Source organism: Cygnus olor, chromosome 1 (genome assembly GCF_009769625.2).
Source record: "Cygnus olor isolate bCygOlo1 chromosome 1, bCygOlo1.pri.v2, whole genome shotgun sequence".
NCBI lineage: Eukaryota > Metazoa > Chordata > Aves > Anseriformes > Anatidae > Cygnus > Cygnus olor.
Genome location: NC_049169.1, coordinates 174,177,908 through 174,194,978, shown reverse-complemented (window position 1 = coordinate 174,194,978; position 17,071 = coordinate 174,177,908).

Sequence of the window (17,071 nt, the reverse complement as noted above, 5' to 3'; positions counted from 1 at the left end):
TCCAGGTGGGTTTTGAATATCTCCAGAGAAAGATACTCCACAACCTCTCTGGGCAACCTGTTCCAGTGCTCTCTCACCCTCACAGTAAAGAAGTGCCCCCTCATATTCAGCAGGAACTTCCTGTGCTTCAGTTTGAGCCTGTTGCCTCTCGTCCTCTCACTGAGCACAACTGAAAAGAGACTGGCTCCATCTTCTTGACACCCTCCCATAAAATATTTATACACATTGATGAGGTCTCCCCTCAGTCTTCTCTTTTGCAGGCTAAACAGGCCCAGTTCTCTCAGCTTGTCCTTGTACAACAGGTGCTCCTGTTCTCTAGTCATCTTCGTAGCCCTCCACTCAACTCGCTCCAGCAGTTCTATGTCCCTCTTGTACTGGGGAGCCCAGAACTGGACACAATACTCGAGGTGTGGTCTCACCAGGGCTGAGTAGATGCTGAGTCACTTCCCTTGACCTGCTGGCAACACTCTTCCAAATGCACCCCAGGATACCGTTGGTTTTCTTGGCCATAAGGGCACATTGCTGACTCATGGTTAGCCTGCTGTCAACCAGGGCACTCAGGTCCCTCTCTGCAGAGCTGCACTCCAGAAGGACACCCACCAGCCTGTACTGGTGCTTGGGGTTATTCTTCCCTAGGTACAGGACCCTACACTTGTCCTCGCTGAACTCCATGAGGTTTCTCTCGGCCCAACCCTCCGATTTTTTCCAGTCTCTGAATGGCAGCACAGACCTCTGGGGTATCACCACTCCTCTGAGCTTGTTTATGAGGGTGTTATGGGAGACAATGTCAAAAGCCTTGCTAAAGTCAAGGTAGATCACATCCACCGCTCTCCCTTCATCTACCCAGCCTGTCATCTCATCACAGAAGGAAATCAGATTGGTTAAGCATGATTTCCCCTTAGTGAATCTATGCTGACTACTCCTAATCACCTTCTTTTCCTCCACATGCTTGGAGATGACCTCCAGGATAAGCTGCTCCATCATCTTTCCAGGGATGGAGGAGAGGCTGACTGGCCTGTAGTTGCCTGGGTCCTCCTTCTTGCCCTTTTTGAAGACTGGCATGATATTGGTTCTCTTCCAGTCCTCAGGCACCTCTCCTGTTCTCCAAGACCGTTCAAAGATGATGGACAGTGGCCTCGCAATGACATCAGCCAACTCCCTCGGCACCTGTGGGTGCATTCCTTTGGGGCTTTGGGACATGGATTTGTGGATGTCAAGTTCACTTAGATGATCTCTGACCAGATCCTCTTCAACCAAGGTAAAGTCCTCCTTTCTGTGGACTTCCTCTCTTTCTGAGAAACAAAGTTGTGTTTTTGCAGTAGGATGCTTTTTTGCAGTGGAAAATTCCACTAACCTTGCATATTCAAAAGTGATTGTGCAGGCATAGCAGTGGCATAACAGTGGGGAATAAGTTAAGCAGATAAGGGGAAGGTCCCGCTGTCCCAAAATAAGGAGGATAGCTAAGAAAAGCAGGACAAGCAGTGCGAGATTAGTAAAAACAAAAAATCACAGGCCCTCTAGTCACGAGAGAAGAAGGGGAAAAAAAAGGAAAAGGAAAAATTAACGGTTGGTCAAATAAAATTGTACATACATGGTATAGTAATAAGAGTCGAATAGGTTGTGAACCTGTAGTACTCAGCTGATGAGGAAACGGGAGGAATCAAGCGTCGGGTAATAGGGAATATAAGGTCATGATATACTTTTGCTAGGTGCTCTTGCTTGCAGAATGCCCACCATTGCAATCGTGAATAAAATAGCTTCACAGAAGACCCTGTCTGAGAAAATTATTGAGGTATTTCTCACATCTTGTCTCCAGTGTCTGAGATTTCTGGGGGCTGACCTTAGCAGTAAAGACTGAAGCAAAAATGGTATTCAGCAACTCTGTCTTCTCCATATCCTTTGTCACTAGGGCACCTGCCCCATTCAGCAGCGGGCCTACATTTTCCCCAGTCATCCTTTTTCTACTGAAGTATTTGAAAAAGACCTTCTTATTGTCCTTGACATCCCTTGCCCAGTTTAATTCCAAAATGGGCCTTAGCCTTCCTTGTTGCATCCCTGCATACTCTGACAGTGTCCCTATATTCCTCCCAAGTGGTCTGTCCCTTTTTCCACATCCTGTAAACTTCCTTCTTCTGTTTGAGCTTTGCTAGGAGCTCCCTGCTCATCCATGCAGGTCTCCTGCCCCATTTGCTTGCCTTCTTATTCACAGGGGTGCACCAATCTTGAGTTTGGAGGAAGTGATGCTTGAATACTGATCAGCTGTCTTGGACCCCCCTTCCTTCTAGGGCCCTAACCCATGGGATTCTTCCAAGTAGATCCCTGAAGAAGCCAAAATTTGCTTTCCTGAAGCCCAGGGTTGCAATCCTACTTTTTGCCCTGCTTCCTCCTTGAAAGATCCTGAATCCACATCATTGTCACTGCAGCCAAGGCTGTCCCCGACCCTCACATCTCTAACTAGTCCTTCGACATTCGTTAATATAAAGTCCAGCATCACACCTCTCTTTGTTGGCTTCTCCACCACCTGTGTCAAAAAGTTGTCACCAATGCACTGCAGGAACCTCCTGGTCTGTTTGTGCCTAGCTGTGTAGTTTTCCCAGCAGATATGAGGGTGCTTGAAGTCCCCCATGAGAACCAGGGCTTGTGACTGAGAGGTTACTTTCAGCTATCTGAAGAACACTTCTTCTACCTCCTCTTCCTGATCAGGTGGCCTATAGCAAACACCCAGAACAGTGTCAGCCATGGTAGCCTGTCCTTTAATCCTTACTCATAAACTCTCAACTTGCTTTTCAGCCACTCCTAGACAGAGCTCCATGCATTCCAGTTGCTCTGTCACATAAAGAGCAACTCCACCACCCCACCTTCCTGGCTGGTCTTTTCTAAAATGCATGTAGCCTTCCATGTCAGCACTCCAGTCATGTGAGTTATCCCACCATGTCTCCGTGATTGCAATGAGATCATAGCCTTGTGACCACACACAGATCTCTGGTTCTTCCTGTTTGTTTCCCATACTACGTGCATTAGGACACAAGCATTTCAGGGAGCTGAAATGTTTGTTCCTCATGATGTGTGTGTTTGTATAGAAACATGTCAGATGCCTTTCCTTCAATTTAGCCCCTCATGGGGCAGACTGAAGGGCCTCACAAGCATGCAGTTCCTCAAAAATTGGCATTCATTCCCATAGCTTATCACTGGTGGGCCTGGATTTGTCCCTTTCCCCCTTCAAATCTAGTTTAAAGCCCTATCAATCAGTCCTACTAACTCCTGGGAAAAAATCCTTTTCCCCCTCTGAGAAAGGTGCTCCCCATAAGGATCCAGTAAGTATGGTGTCACATAGACCTTCCCATGATCAAGAAATCCAAAACTGTGTCAGTGGCACCAGCCTTGGAGCCATGTATTGATCAGATGGGTCTGTCTGCTCCTTTCAGTATTGATACCTGCTACTGGAAGGATGGAGGAAAACACCTGTGCACCTGATCCTTCAACCAATCGCCCCAAAGCCCTAAAGTCCCTTTTGATCGCTCTTGGGCTTCTCATTGCCATCTCATCACTGCCAACTGGAAAAATCAATAAAGGATAATAATCAGAGGGACTTACCAGGTTAGTGACTTTCTGAGCAACGTCTCCTACCCAACCTTCATTTCTTGTGCAGTGGCTGTTAGTTTTGTGGTGTCACAGGCTTTTTTAGACTATCTTTTAGCTAAGGAAACTACTAGAGAATTGGTTTCTTTTAGTTTGGACCCATGCAGATCTGGCCTAATTTTACCTTGTTACGGTGATGGAGGGTCTTCACATCTGCTAAAATTCAGCTTCCAAGAGTTCTGTATTAGAAACAGTTTAATGGCTTCCCCTTTATACTTCCTGTACACATAGATATAAGTAAGAATGCTATGTTCTAATCAGTGGAGTCATTCAAAAGTTCTACTTAATTTTCTATTTAACACTTGTTTAAAAATAAAATGGTCTATTCTATATCTATATGATGAAAAAATTATTCTGGAAAAATAGTCACGAGGCAAGCTTATAGATAGATAGATGAGTCATCAGTTTAGATCTTCCTTTTCTCCCTCCATGTCCCCATCTCCTTCCTCAGAAAAGCATTCATAGCATTCATTAGGTAAGGAGGCCATGTTCTTTTTTTTTTTTTTTTTCTTCAAGTACCTGTAATTACTGAATGTTGCCCAATATACTCACTTAATCTTTTCAATGTGTTAAGTGTCGCTTTATCTACCCTAACAGATGGAAGCTGATTTTGCACTACTTGAATTTTGTAAATTGATGCTGCCAGGAACTGCTTTGCAAGTGCTATTGAACTTTCACTGGATAAGATAACTTAGATCTTTGTTAATTCCATAGAATAATTAAGATTCCCTGCAAGTGGAAACCTTGAAAAGGTACATGATGCTTAGAAATACAAAAGGTGTTCAAGAATCATTATCATATCAATGCAGCATATTGATATTACTGTAAAATAGAAATATGCCAGGTAACAGAGCAGTTATAAAACAATATGAACTGTTTTAGCAAGATGCATATTGACCTCAGACTATAGCAAATAGACTCCTGTTACTTATATGACATTTTCTCTTAGTGCACATGTTCCACTCTGTGACCCACTTTTGCTGCTTAATTCAACAAACACAATACAGTATGTGAAAAAGAGCAATCTTTCAATGAATGTCAGAAGCCCATTGCTTAGGTTGCCAGGGAAATTTCCCCTTTGGTGAGTACATGTTCTGAATGTTTCATTTAATGATTGCATCCAATTGCTTGGTTCTAAGTGCTAGATGCACTCCACATAAATCCAGCCTTAATTTACCTATCTTTAACTTGCCTTACCCAACTGAAACTCACCTGTCCTAGACATTCATGCAACTTTCTTAATTGCTTTGACAATCTGACATACCATTGCATAGATTTATTAGGTATCTTCTTCCCTAGATTATTATTATTATTTTTTTTAAGCAATGCCCATACATCCACTGAGATCCACTGAGAATCAAGTTAAATATCCAAGACATCTAATTTCTCCCTCTGTCTTTAGAGTTGCCTGAAAAGTCACTGCATGGTCATGTCTAGTTTTCTTGGAGATGGTAGTCAGTTTGTGATGCTATTTGCTTTTTATGTGAAGCTTCAGTTGTTCATGGTATGAGGAGACAGAACTAGAGCTCCAGAAATACTTTCTGATGGATCTTTTAAACTCATAAATCAGAGCAGATGATTGCTCATAATTCTCCCCTTTTACTTCTGCTTTCTTTCACTTTGCACCTATGAAAAAGGATTAATATTATTTCATTTATCTCTTCATTGTTTACAAACTTTTGTGTTTAGGAGCTTCTGTTACAGGTATTGTAATCACAAGACACAGAATTTAAAGTAGGGACATCATGTAAATATAAAATAATAATAATAACGTCGTATTACTATTCAATTTTAAGTTGTACATTCGAAGGAAACTGCCATACTACTTATGGAACTTAAATGAGAGCAAAAGATAGATTACTGTGAAAAATATATATAAACACACATAAACACATGCACATATTTAAGTCTTTTCCCCAAAAGTAGGCCATATAGTGGCTTGATTTTGATATGCTTGGTTGTCATAGGCTGCTTTGAAACTAAGTCAGAGAGACTCTATATGTCCTGGTAACCTTAGCACAGGCTGATGTGTAATACATGCAATAAAGCAATGCAAAATACTCTGACGTAGATAGATCTCTCTGTCTTTGTCATAGGAGTTCATGCTGTAATCACAGAATTCTAAAATTTACATTCAAAAGGGAAAAAGGGACAATATTCTCATTAAAACAGAAAGCCAAAATATTGTATTGGTAGGACAATTTTTTTTTTGTATATGTTTAAATGTAACATATACATACATATAGGGAACACTAAGAAAAATAGGCGGATATAAATTTAGATTACAGGATTATAATCATAGAGAGATTTTAGACACCTTAAAATGTTAGAACACTCACACCTGGGATTCAGACCGGATTTTTTTTTTTCAACTTTAAAACAAAATTAAAATCTCCCTACAGTTCAGTAGTCTTAATATTTGAACTTTTAATTCTTCAGTAACCAAAGAACTGGTAGACAATCAGTTTATTATTAATAACTAAATACCAAAACATAATAACACACCATATTGGATATATAATTCCAAATATAAGAAATGGAATAAAGCAGCATGAATTGTAAGTGAAAAGCAAAATATATTTCTCCTATCCCATAGCAAAGAATTCTATTTAGACAGAAACATACTGAAAAGCTGCTTCCTAAAGCAAGTATCATGAAAGCTTTGTCTGATGATTTCATCTAAAATTCTGAAATGCAAAGGGTCAAATAATACAAGAGATTTCATAGTTTTTCGTACATCCGTCAGAAAACTTTAGGGCTGATGCAAGCTGATGAACCAAGATTTAATGTTTTACGGTCGATCCATTTTGTACTGATTACAGTCCAAGTAGCTGCATCCTGCCCTATCAGTTATACGTCTCAGAAGACTGCACTGTTTGTAGTGGAAAGTGACATTCTATTTAATGGATTAATATATGCATCAGTACAGGAAAAAAAAAAAAAAAAAAGAAAAAAAGGACAAACTGCAAATATTAAGTATTAAGAAGATATAAAATGAATTACAATCCTTGTTTAGCTTGTTTACATAAATACCAGGAAATGTTCTCAAAGATTTCTAGAAACTAGATCTACATTGAAAACAACATTGTAGCTCCAAGAGAATTTTTCAAAATTTAGTATGCTTTTAGTTTTGATATGGGACACATAATATCAATAATGAATAATACAGCATACATTTAAAAACATATAGATGTGATCTAATTCTTCTCCAATATTAGTAGTCCAATATTGAAATAATGCATTTTTTTTAAACCTTCTCTTCAGCATTTATACATGAAAATTCTGCCGGTTTTCCTTTCAGAGTAGGCTACTTTACTCCTTTAGGAATGACTTGGATAAAAGCTAGCCATTTTTTGATATTTTATCCAATCCACCATCTATTCAAAGGAATAGGAAAGCAAGACAAGGATTAGTTCTCAGCAATGAAAATGTAACAAAGTGGAGTGGAACCCTGAGGAACAGATAGGTTAGAATGCTTTTAAATGATTTAAGATGTATCTTATGTGAGTTTCCATGCAAATGTCCTCAACTGGTATCTGTTTTACTTAGATTGATAACAATACACATAACACTTCAGTTATGTGTTCCCTGCAGTGCAGATAAGGCGATACCTTCTATTCAAATAACAAGCAGATTTTGTTAGAACTGTAAATAGTGGGGAAGCTTTGGACTCAAGAATCACTTTCTTGTGTGGAAACACAGAATAATAAACACAGACTTGGATTTTACTTTCCTGACACAAGAATAATTTTATGTTTTGTTCACTGAGATTATTCCCTGAAACATAACTTTAAGATCAGGACATCTTCTAGTCTGTTCTTACTTTGTCCAGGACTGCAGTGGTGGTGAATAGGGCCAATCAGATATGGAAAGAAAAGAAAATCAGCACATTATAGGGTCCCTTGAGAAACCTCAGCAATTTTATTTCCCTTAGAACAGAATGCTCTGGTCAGGTCTCAGGTAAACCCCGGCTAACTTTTAAACCTGTGGCTGTTCTGAAAACATCTCTTAAAAACTGTCAAGTGCACATTTTTCAAATTCAAATGAGAAAACTCATTTTCTCTGTCACTTGATTGGGCCATGGATGTTCTTTGCTTGCAGAACTCATTAGTGAAGAAAGCATATTATAAATATTTTTCTTTTTATTGTATGTGATACCTTCTCTTATTTTGTATTTAAGTAAAACCAGAGGCAATTAATGTCACTTTCAAAGGTATTCATTAAATTTGACAACTTGTTTTATATTAGTATATGTCAACTGCTCACTGGTCAAGTCAACTTATTTCCACATAGGACCATTTGCAATAGTTTTAAATCTTGTTGCAGAGTCCTTTCCCTCCAATATGAATCACAAAGTTCAGCTAATATATATTTGAAAATTAAGATGAAATAATTTATTTTAGTTTATGACAGCTGAAGTTGGACTGAATAAGATTCGCTTTCTTTTCCAGTTGCATCGATCTAACATGGTTGTTGCTCTGCACAGGTGAAGTACTAATATAGCATTAAAGTCATCGGGTAGAGAATCATGCAGATTTACACTCTTTGTTTTCCTTCTTCGCTTGTTATTTTTATGAATTCTGTAAGCTTAGTTCACCATTTTAACATATATAGTTTTCAGTTAAAAGTGCTCTTGAAAATGTTTGTGTGTATGTGTGTGTGTATGAAAAGCTTATATGTTTAGCTCCTAAAAGTTGCCTAATGCACATGAAACTTTAATAATAAATGATATCTTCTGAAGATAGGACATATTTTTGTTCTTCACTGTCTGTGAATACACATACACAATTTTCTGTCTGGTAAATGGTGTAATAATAATTTACTGTATGTTTTCTTGAAACTAGAATGGGAACAAATACATTCTCATTCCTCTATAGACTTCTTTCCATTCTTTCCTACAGCCTTGGTCAACTCTTTAGTGCAAGAGAACATCCTTGAACTCTGTCTTCCTTCCTGTTGTTAAGTATCACTACATAAAATTATTTGTCTACATGTTAATAATAGATTATCACACAAAATAAACATGAATAAGACTGAAAATGAGAAGATTAAGGTTTCTAATTTGGCACAAATTTGTAATAAGGTAGAGATTTATGAATGATTTATATATCTTCCAGCATGTGCTATTGGAAAACAGTTCTTGTTCTGCATTGTTACTGAGTGCCATAAGTCAAACAACTTAAATATATGCTTAAATTTCATCATAATGAGACTGGAGAAAAACAACCCACAGTATCTAACCATTAATAACATAAGATCAGATCCAATTTTAGTATGGTCATCGCAGCTTCACAGTTGTAAGGTTACTGCCCTATCACATCTTTGCATACTGCCCAATGACATGTTGATGGGTTGGCTACAGCCCCAGAATCTCACCTTCACCTCAGCAAATCTGTCCTTAAGTGTCACTGAGAGATATACATCAATATGTCCTGCTTTCCCTAATGACCAATCTTCTGGCCAGATCTTTACCCTGATTTTATTAAGCAATCATGGCTTGTTTTGTAAGCGGTATTGAACTTTCTTTGGCTGAAAGTGGTTCTTTCCTTTGTTAATTCCAGAGAGATTATTTATATCACTGCAATACTTGAGCAGGTGCTGTAGATGAAGTTAGCAAATAAAGTTCTTGAGTCATTAGTCAGCTAAATGCAGCATAACAATACAAGTAAATGTAGAAATATACCGTGTAACTAACCAAGCAGAAAATAATTTGGTTTGCATCTAGGAGACTATCCACCTGATAGAGTATTCTGGCAATACCTGCAGTGGACTATTGATGACTTATTTACACAGTGAGCAAGTTTCCCTGAGCCCACTAGGAAAAGCTGTAATGCTCATTGCTATTCCATCCCAGAACAGACAATGGATGAAAAACAGTCAATGATTATTAAAGTGGTGCACTTCAGACTACTACAACAAAAACTGTCTGAAAGCAAGCAAATATGTATCTATGCATTCAAAAGCTTAAATAGTTGAGTACTCCTATACTCTAGACTAAATTCCATTCTGCGTTCTGCCCCTTAATTCTGACACGTTGGAGACAAAACAAAACAAACAAACAAAAAAAAACCAAACTTGTACGTAAAAGAGCAGGGGTAGATAAAAAAAAAATAATAAAAAAAAAAAAAATGAAAAGAATGAGATACAAACTACCCAGACAGATTTCAGAGGAAAGAAAAAAAAATCTAAAAAGTGAGATGATGAAGAGAGATAAGCATTCTAAATCACAAGACCAAATTTTTGTGCCAAGAAAAATGGATTTAATCTGGCAACCTGATCATGATTTTCATAGTTATTTCAGAAATAAAAATATACTAAATGACTATGCCTGTACCATAGACTCTACTTTTTTCTCTCTCTTTAGTCTGCCAAAAAAAAAAAAAGTAAAAAGAAAAAAAAATAGCCAGACTGGTATAGCCAGCATTTAGAAGTATTCATGCACATTTCACATCCTTACAATTAAGATGCATATCTGGCTCCACTGCTACCACGTCTTTGAGTCAGAGGCCAGTCTTCATTCCTGTTTATTCATCAGCATCTGAACTGGGATGGTCAACAAAGGATTTTAAACTGTGGAAGTTGTGGAAACAATTTTACAATGCTGGCATTCAACACATTCCCCTAACCCACAAACCATTATTGAAAATAACTTACTGAAAAATCAAACGAGCCTTGACTTGACTTCATTTCACTGCTGGATACTTTATGCATGACTATCAAACTGTAAGTTTCCATCATGTAAAATGGTAAAACTTTCTGTACTAATCAGGGTCAATGAAGTTATAGGAATGACATGACAGGAATTAAGAATTAACTTAGTTGAAAAATTGTAGAGCAATATAAATCCTCAGTGAAAATGCTGATTCATCAAAACAGAAATCTTAACCGAGTTGTATCCAGTAGAAATCTCTCGTTTCCTCACAGCTGTTCTTCTCAGCTTTCAGGTGAAAAAGATTCTCTGTAGCTGCAAGGCAATGCCACAGTGTGGACTTTAGAGAGATGCTTAAATCTTTTGCTATTCTGAAAAACCCAGAATGAGTCATTTCTATGTAGCAGAGGAGAAAAATCTCTAGAAAACTCCCCCTACACTCCAACATAGTCTGGGATAAAAATAGTAAAGGAGAAAAAATTCATACAGATTTCGTTTTGACATTTCCAAAATGGAATGCTTCAAATCAATAGCGTTAAAAATCTCAGCATTCGTAAAATAATATTTTTTAACTTTTTGTTTCAAAATGTCATTACACTCCTTAAAAATTGCACCAGATAAAGAGGAAAAAAAAAAAAAAAAGATAAAGTTTCTAAAAAAAATTGCAAAATAAAATCTGCTTGTTCCAGTTCAAACAAAATGTTTCCATTTGACAAGCATGACTTTAGTGGTCATTTTGCCTCTGTGAAATCTTCACAAAATTCTCTTTTTTCACACACGTCTTTTCTTATTTTCACCCAGTGATTGTGAGAATAATAAATAGAGTACTTGGTGAGTGTATTTGGGTGTATATGGCAAGATTCGAGGCAGGTGGGGGCAGCACGGCAGAATTCCTTTGTGAGGAGAGGCCAGGGCTGCCCCATGCCAGGCACAGCTGGTTCCAGCCGGCTCCAAGGGCCCCACTTCAGGGCAGGGCTGGGCCCAGCAGCCAAGTTGGTGGCACCTCGGGGACAATGTAGCTGCAGATAGTCTGCAACATGTGGGAAGGACCCCCACCAGAACAGGGGAAAAGTGTGAAGAGGAAGGAGAGGCGGAGAGGAGCTGTTACGGTCTGACCACAGCCCTCATGCCCCATTCACCTGCACCACTTGAGGTATTGGCATAGAGAGAGGAGGCTGCAAAGAAAGGAGGGCAGTTTAGCCAGGAAGAGCAGGGAGCAACGGTATTTTTAAGTGTTTGTCACTACACAAATCTATTTTACTCGGCAATAAATTAAATTATTTTTCCCCAAGCCAAATCTATTTCTCTCATGACAATAACTGGTAAGAAATCTCCCTGTCTTTATCTTGACCCACAAGCTTTCTAATCTCATTTGCTCCATACCACATATGCACAATCTCTAGACACATATGTGACTAACTTACCACAGCAGGTTATTTAAAGGGTTCATTACTCTTCAAGAAAAATATATATATATGAATATGTATATGCACACACATATGTATGTATATATGTTTACAGTCTGAAAGGAAAATTTACTAAAAGTTTAGTTCACAGTGATGTATTTAACCAACCTGAAGATCAGATATTATGTAGAGTGCATTCCCAAGGTGGAAAGCAGAGTGGAGTGACTTTGCATGCTACAGCATTCAGGCTTTTTGTTGCTCCTCTGGAACAGTCCTGTAAAATACATTTATATTCCGTGTGTCTGTGCTCAGGACCAGCCTGTGGATAGTCCTGTGTGTAAATTCAATGAAGTTAGTCCAGAGAACTATTTATTTATTTTCCCCTTTAGTACATGAAGCTGGCAGGCAGTTTATCAGGGATCCTTTCTTCTTTTTTTTTCCTCCATAGATAAAGTTTTAGAAGTGCTGGAGGATGAGGACAATGAAGAGGACTCAGTGCTAATTTGGTGTAGAATCAGCAACCCTGGCTCTAAGCAAGAGGGATAGAAAGGCAAACATATTCTTTGCCTTTCTTTCACATTCCTTTGATTATGGCCAGAAATTTTCATAATTATTTGATACATAAATAAATAGATTATGCCTTCTAATGTGAAAATCCAAGGTCTGTTTTTGAAATGTCTCACATCTATTCTTTGTGGGCCAGGTATCGTGTTTGCACACAGTAACAAAGTATAAATTATGCAGGGATAATGATACAAGAACTCAGGAAGGACTTAAAAAACTTGCTGCCTGCAAGGCACACCTGTGCTTCTTTACTTATTAATATGCATTTCTTTGTTTTTGGATTTATATATAGAACACTGGAAAGGGCAAGTTGGGAGAGGATAGGTTTTGAAGATGCTACCAGTAAAAGTTACAAAAAAAAAAAAAAAAAAAAAAAAAGAAAGTGAGGAAATATTTTCAAAATAACCACAAAATCAAATCTTCAAACAAAGCAATGCAAACTCAGAACTGAAAGAGGAAATCTCTACAGTTATACTCTGGCACCTGCTAAACAGCTATTAGTACATTTCCAAGGGAAGCTGTGTTTGCAAAAGGAAATGATGAAGCTTCTGCATCCAAAATACTTTAAGCCTGACATGCATTTTTATCCATGTAGCAAAGGAATGGTGATTGTTGTAATCTATAAGGAGAGACTCCTGCTCCTGTACTTGAGTAGTCAGCAGCAAAAACTTGGCAAACAGTTTATAGTTGTTATTGATATGGGAGCTTAAAGCCATCTAGCCTTAGAAGCTTTTGTTAGTTTTTGGTAAGTCAGTTCATGGTGAGGAATTATGGAAATAAAGGTCAGGAAATGTTTAAATAAGGGAACACGTTTCCTTTTGGAGACGTAAGCCTTCATCCTGCCTAAAGAACTGCAGAGTGTTGTAAGAGCAAGGTAAAATGTGTTGAGTACAAGAGCCTGACTCTGCACTAATGAAACTGCCATGCTGCTGAATTACTCCTGCCTAGGAATACTCTTTTGGGTACAGTAAAAATTATAAATGAGAACAGCAGCAGAAGTGATACATATAAGGGGAACTCTGAGCTCTGCACCATATTTGACATGCTGAAGGTGGTGTATTATCATGGCTTACTGAACACACTGAGTCTCTGCCTACAGCTCTGCTTACCCACTGCCCACATGAAGAAGTGAGGAAGTAACCTGGGGACTCTAGAGCACAGGGTGCCCAGAACAACACTCAGGGCATCACCTTGTCAACACACATCACACTGAAATGGTACAGACCGATACAGCACTGCTTGTGAAATGAAAGCAATTCCAGGAAAGGGTATAGTTATATAATGTATTTGGATCTCAATACAGCTGGATGCTAGACAGCCACAAATAGTTTCCTCTGATAATGACCCACAAATTTTTGTTTGCTAGAAACTTTAGTTTCCTAAAGTTTCCTCACCTTATTTAATCATAAATTTTCTATTAAAAAAGAGACCATATACAACATAGAAAACTCTAACACATCTTCACATCAGAAAGGAGAATATATATACTAAAAATTTTAAATACTAATTTAAGTACTATAGACTTCTGATTCAAAACCGTTGCCTAACACTAGAAATATCTATGTTTACATTTTAAAGTTGCTTATGAACCTTAAGTGTCTACTCAAAACTGCCTAGATCTAGAGAACACTGAACAGATAAGACCCCAGTATATATATCAGCTCTGACAGTATAACAGCTAGATATTTTCTTCTCTTTTATCATTTGAGGCTGAATTGACTTTTCAAACCATGCCTGTTGGGTTGAACCTCACAGAAACTACTGGTGGAAGATGTTGTACTCCCTTCTGCCTTTTCCAATTTTTACATAGTAGGTTACTGGTTAGAGCATTCACCTATGCCCGTGGAAGACCCAGTTTGAGTTTTTAGTCTACCGTAGGGAGCTGAACCTATATCACCAGAAACATCTGTTAACCAATAGGCTATTTGGTATTCAAACCAGGTCTTCTCATCTGTTTTTAAAAAATTCTGCTTATATAAAATTTTTGCAATATTTATGGAACAAGGATTTGAATTTTTTCAGTCTCACTCTAGCTTACTAATTACCACCAGCCTATGACTAAACTCATCATTTCGTACTGAGGAGGCAGTTTTGCTGTCTCAGCATATCTTAATACATCAGCTTATAATCTTTAATAAGCATCCGTATAACAAGAAATGTGATCATAAAACACCTAAGGTGGACTTTATTTCACCAAACTTATGCAGCTAAACTACCTTTATTGTCAGACAGAAATAAGCACTTTTAGTGTAAGACTCTTAACTTTAAGTGGTCATCTATATTTGCTCAAAAAAATTTTGAACCCAAAAGAACCTTTCTCTCTCCATGAACTGTAAAAAGTATCTGAAGTGATCGCCTCAGCTGTGGGTGACATTTGAAGATGTCTAAAGTTCAATGAGGTAAATTCCACCATTTTCTATATCCATATGTTTTTTTCTGGATCTAATGTTAACATCTGTATGGAAAGTTGTTTGTTTGTTCATTTATGAATTATTTGAACAGCTACAATATATATATATATATTATTCTGGATCAGATTTTTCTTTACCAAGTGGATACAAATTCCTTCATGATTTTTATCTTACAGAAGAAAGAAGGATAGCTGTTGCTCCCTTCCTTATCAAGTTTCAAAGATTCATATGTTATTAGTGCCTGAAATGCAAGTTTTCCCTCTGCGTTAGGTTTACAAACCCAAGTTTTGGTAGCAGAGCAAGGCTGCAGGGGTGGCCTTTTTGAAGAGAGGCCAGGGGCTGCCCCATGCACGACACAGCCACTTGCAGCCAGCCACACTGCAGAGCACAGTTGTGCCCAGCTGCCAATGCCTTGCAGACACCGTGGTCAGATAAGAAGGATGTGGAGGAGGCGCTCCAGTCACAGGAGAAGAAATTCCTCTGCAGCCTGTGGAGGAGCCGTGCTGAAGGCAGGTGGATGTGCCCTAAAGAAAGCTGCAGCCCATGGAGAGGGGTAGGTTTTCTGGCAAGAATTGCAGTTCATGGGAAGGACCCCATACTGGAGATAGGGAAAAGTTTGAGGAGGAAGAAGTAGCAGATAGGAAATGTTATGGACTGACATAAACCCCCATTTCCCATCACTGAGTTTTAGGGGAGGAGTAAGAGGTGTTGGGAATGTTGAAGTTGTGTAAAGTTTATCCTGGGAGAAAGGTGTGAGCTGGTTGAAGGTGTTTTAGTTTTTCTCTTTATTTCTCACCATCCTACTCTGTTTTTGTTTGGCAATAAATTAAATAATTTTTCCCAAGTTTAGTCTTTTTGCTTGTGATGCTAATTGATAAGTGATCTCCCTATCTCAACACCTGAGCCTTTTCGTGTTATTTTGTCCCCAATGCCCTGTTGAAGATGGAGAGTGAGTAGTTGGGTTGGCATCCAATAGCCAGCCAAGGTAAACCAACCACACCACAAAAATATGCAAGGAGAGGGAATATCTGTCTCTGTTCTCCAAAGTAAGTTAATGAAATGTTCCTGTTTAAAAGATGGAGTACTGAGAGGTGCATGGATTTAGATAAATTTTGAACATTATCTTTTGAGCACCATTGTAGTCTACTTGCTGTTGGGACAGAGTTGTCTTTGCTGTTGTAAATTGCTGTTAATCAGGCTTCATTCATGGACCGAGACTGATATGAGGTTACAACAAACTGTGTGACTGAATACTTCTGGCAGCTTAACAGTTTCTAACCCTCTTATTACATTGCCAGAGAGGTGACAGTTTAACTGTGAGCAGTGTAGATTTACCAGAAAGATGTAAACCCACATCATCAAAGTACTTAGCCCAGAAATTTGCCTCACTTTTTTTCAGAGGAACATTAATATTTTTCCATTAACTGCAATAGCACAATAGTACCTTATAGGCATGATTGGATTCTGTGGTAGTAAGCAATCCTCCAAATGTGCATTGACATCAGTGGTGAATATTTACGAAGAATGATAATAAAAATAAGAGTAAAGTAGACACTAGAATTTGATACAATATTTTTATTCTGAATGTGTTTTATGTGCTGTTTTTCCCTTCATTTTGATTTCAAAATTTAAATATATATATATATATATATATATATATATATAATTAAAAAGCAATTGTAACCGAATGTGGTTTCCCTTCTTTACCTTTCTTCACTGCTTGCTTGAAAGCTGAACTAGGAGGAAAATCATACTTAAATGTGTTTATGTCTTCACAGAACTGAACTCCCAAAGAATTGATAAATTAGCTATTTACATGCAATTGATAGAACTGTACACTCAAGTAAAAAGCTTAATGACTTAACACAATTGTGAAAGAGGCCTGGCTCAGTGCCAAAATACTTAAAGCCAGATCTTTAACTGGGGGAAATCAAGGGTGCTATGTTGGGTTCAGTGGAGCAATGCCAATTTTCACCAGCTGAAGCTCCAGTTCTTTATATTTACCTAAAGATTTACTATAATCTGGTTCCTTTGTCATGCTCACTGGCATGTGCAGTCATGCCTAATGTGGACACTGCTGCATAAAGGCTGTGCAGCACCATTCAATAAAACCTTTAAATGAAACACCTGCAGCCCATTACTAGTTAGCAATGCAGGTGGAAGTGCAGGTTCCCACAAAGAAGGCTTTTCCATACCTCAGCAAAATGGGTTCTAATACATGGGATTCTGTGTAACATTGTTGAGCTATTGCTTTCACACCCACTGCACAGTCAGTGCTTTCCATAATTCAAATGTGCAAACTGCTTTGGGGGTACTTGAAGCAGATGAAGGGTGTGATGTAAAAACAAATTCTCTTCATTCAGTTTGTGAAGATTTGAGTTATACTTGGCAGTATGGAAGAA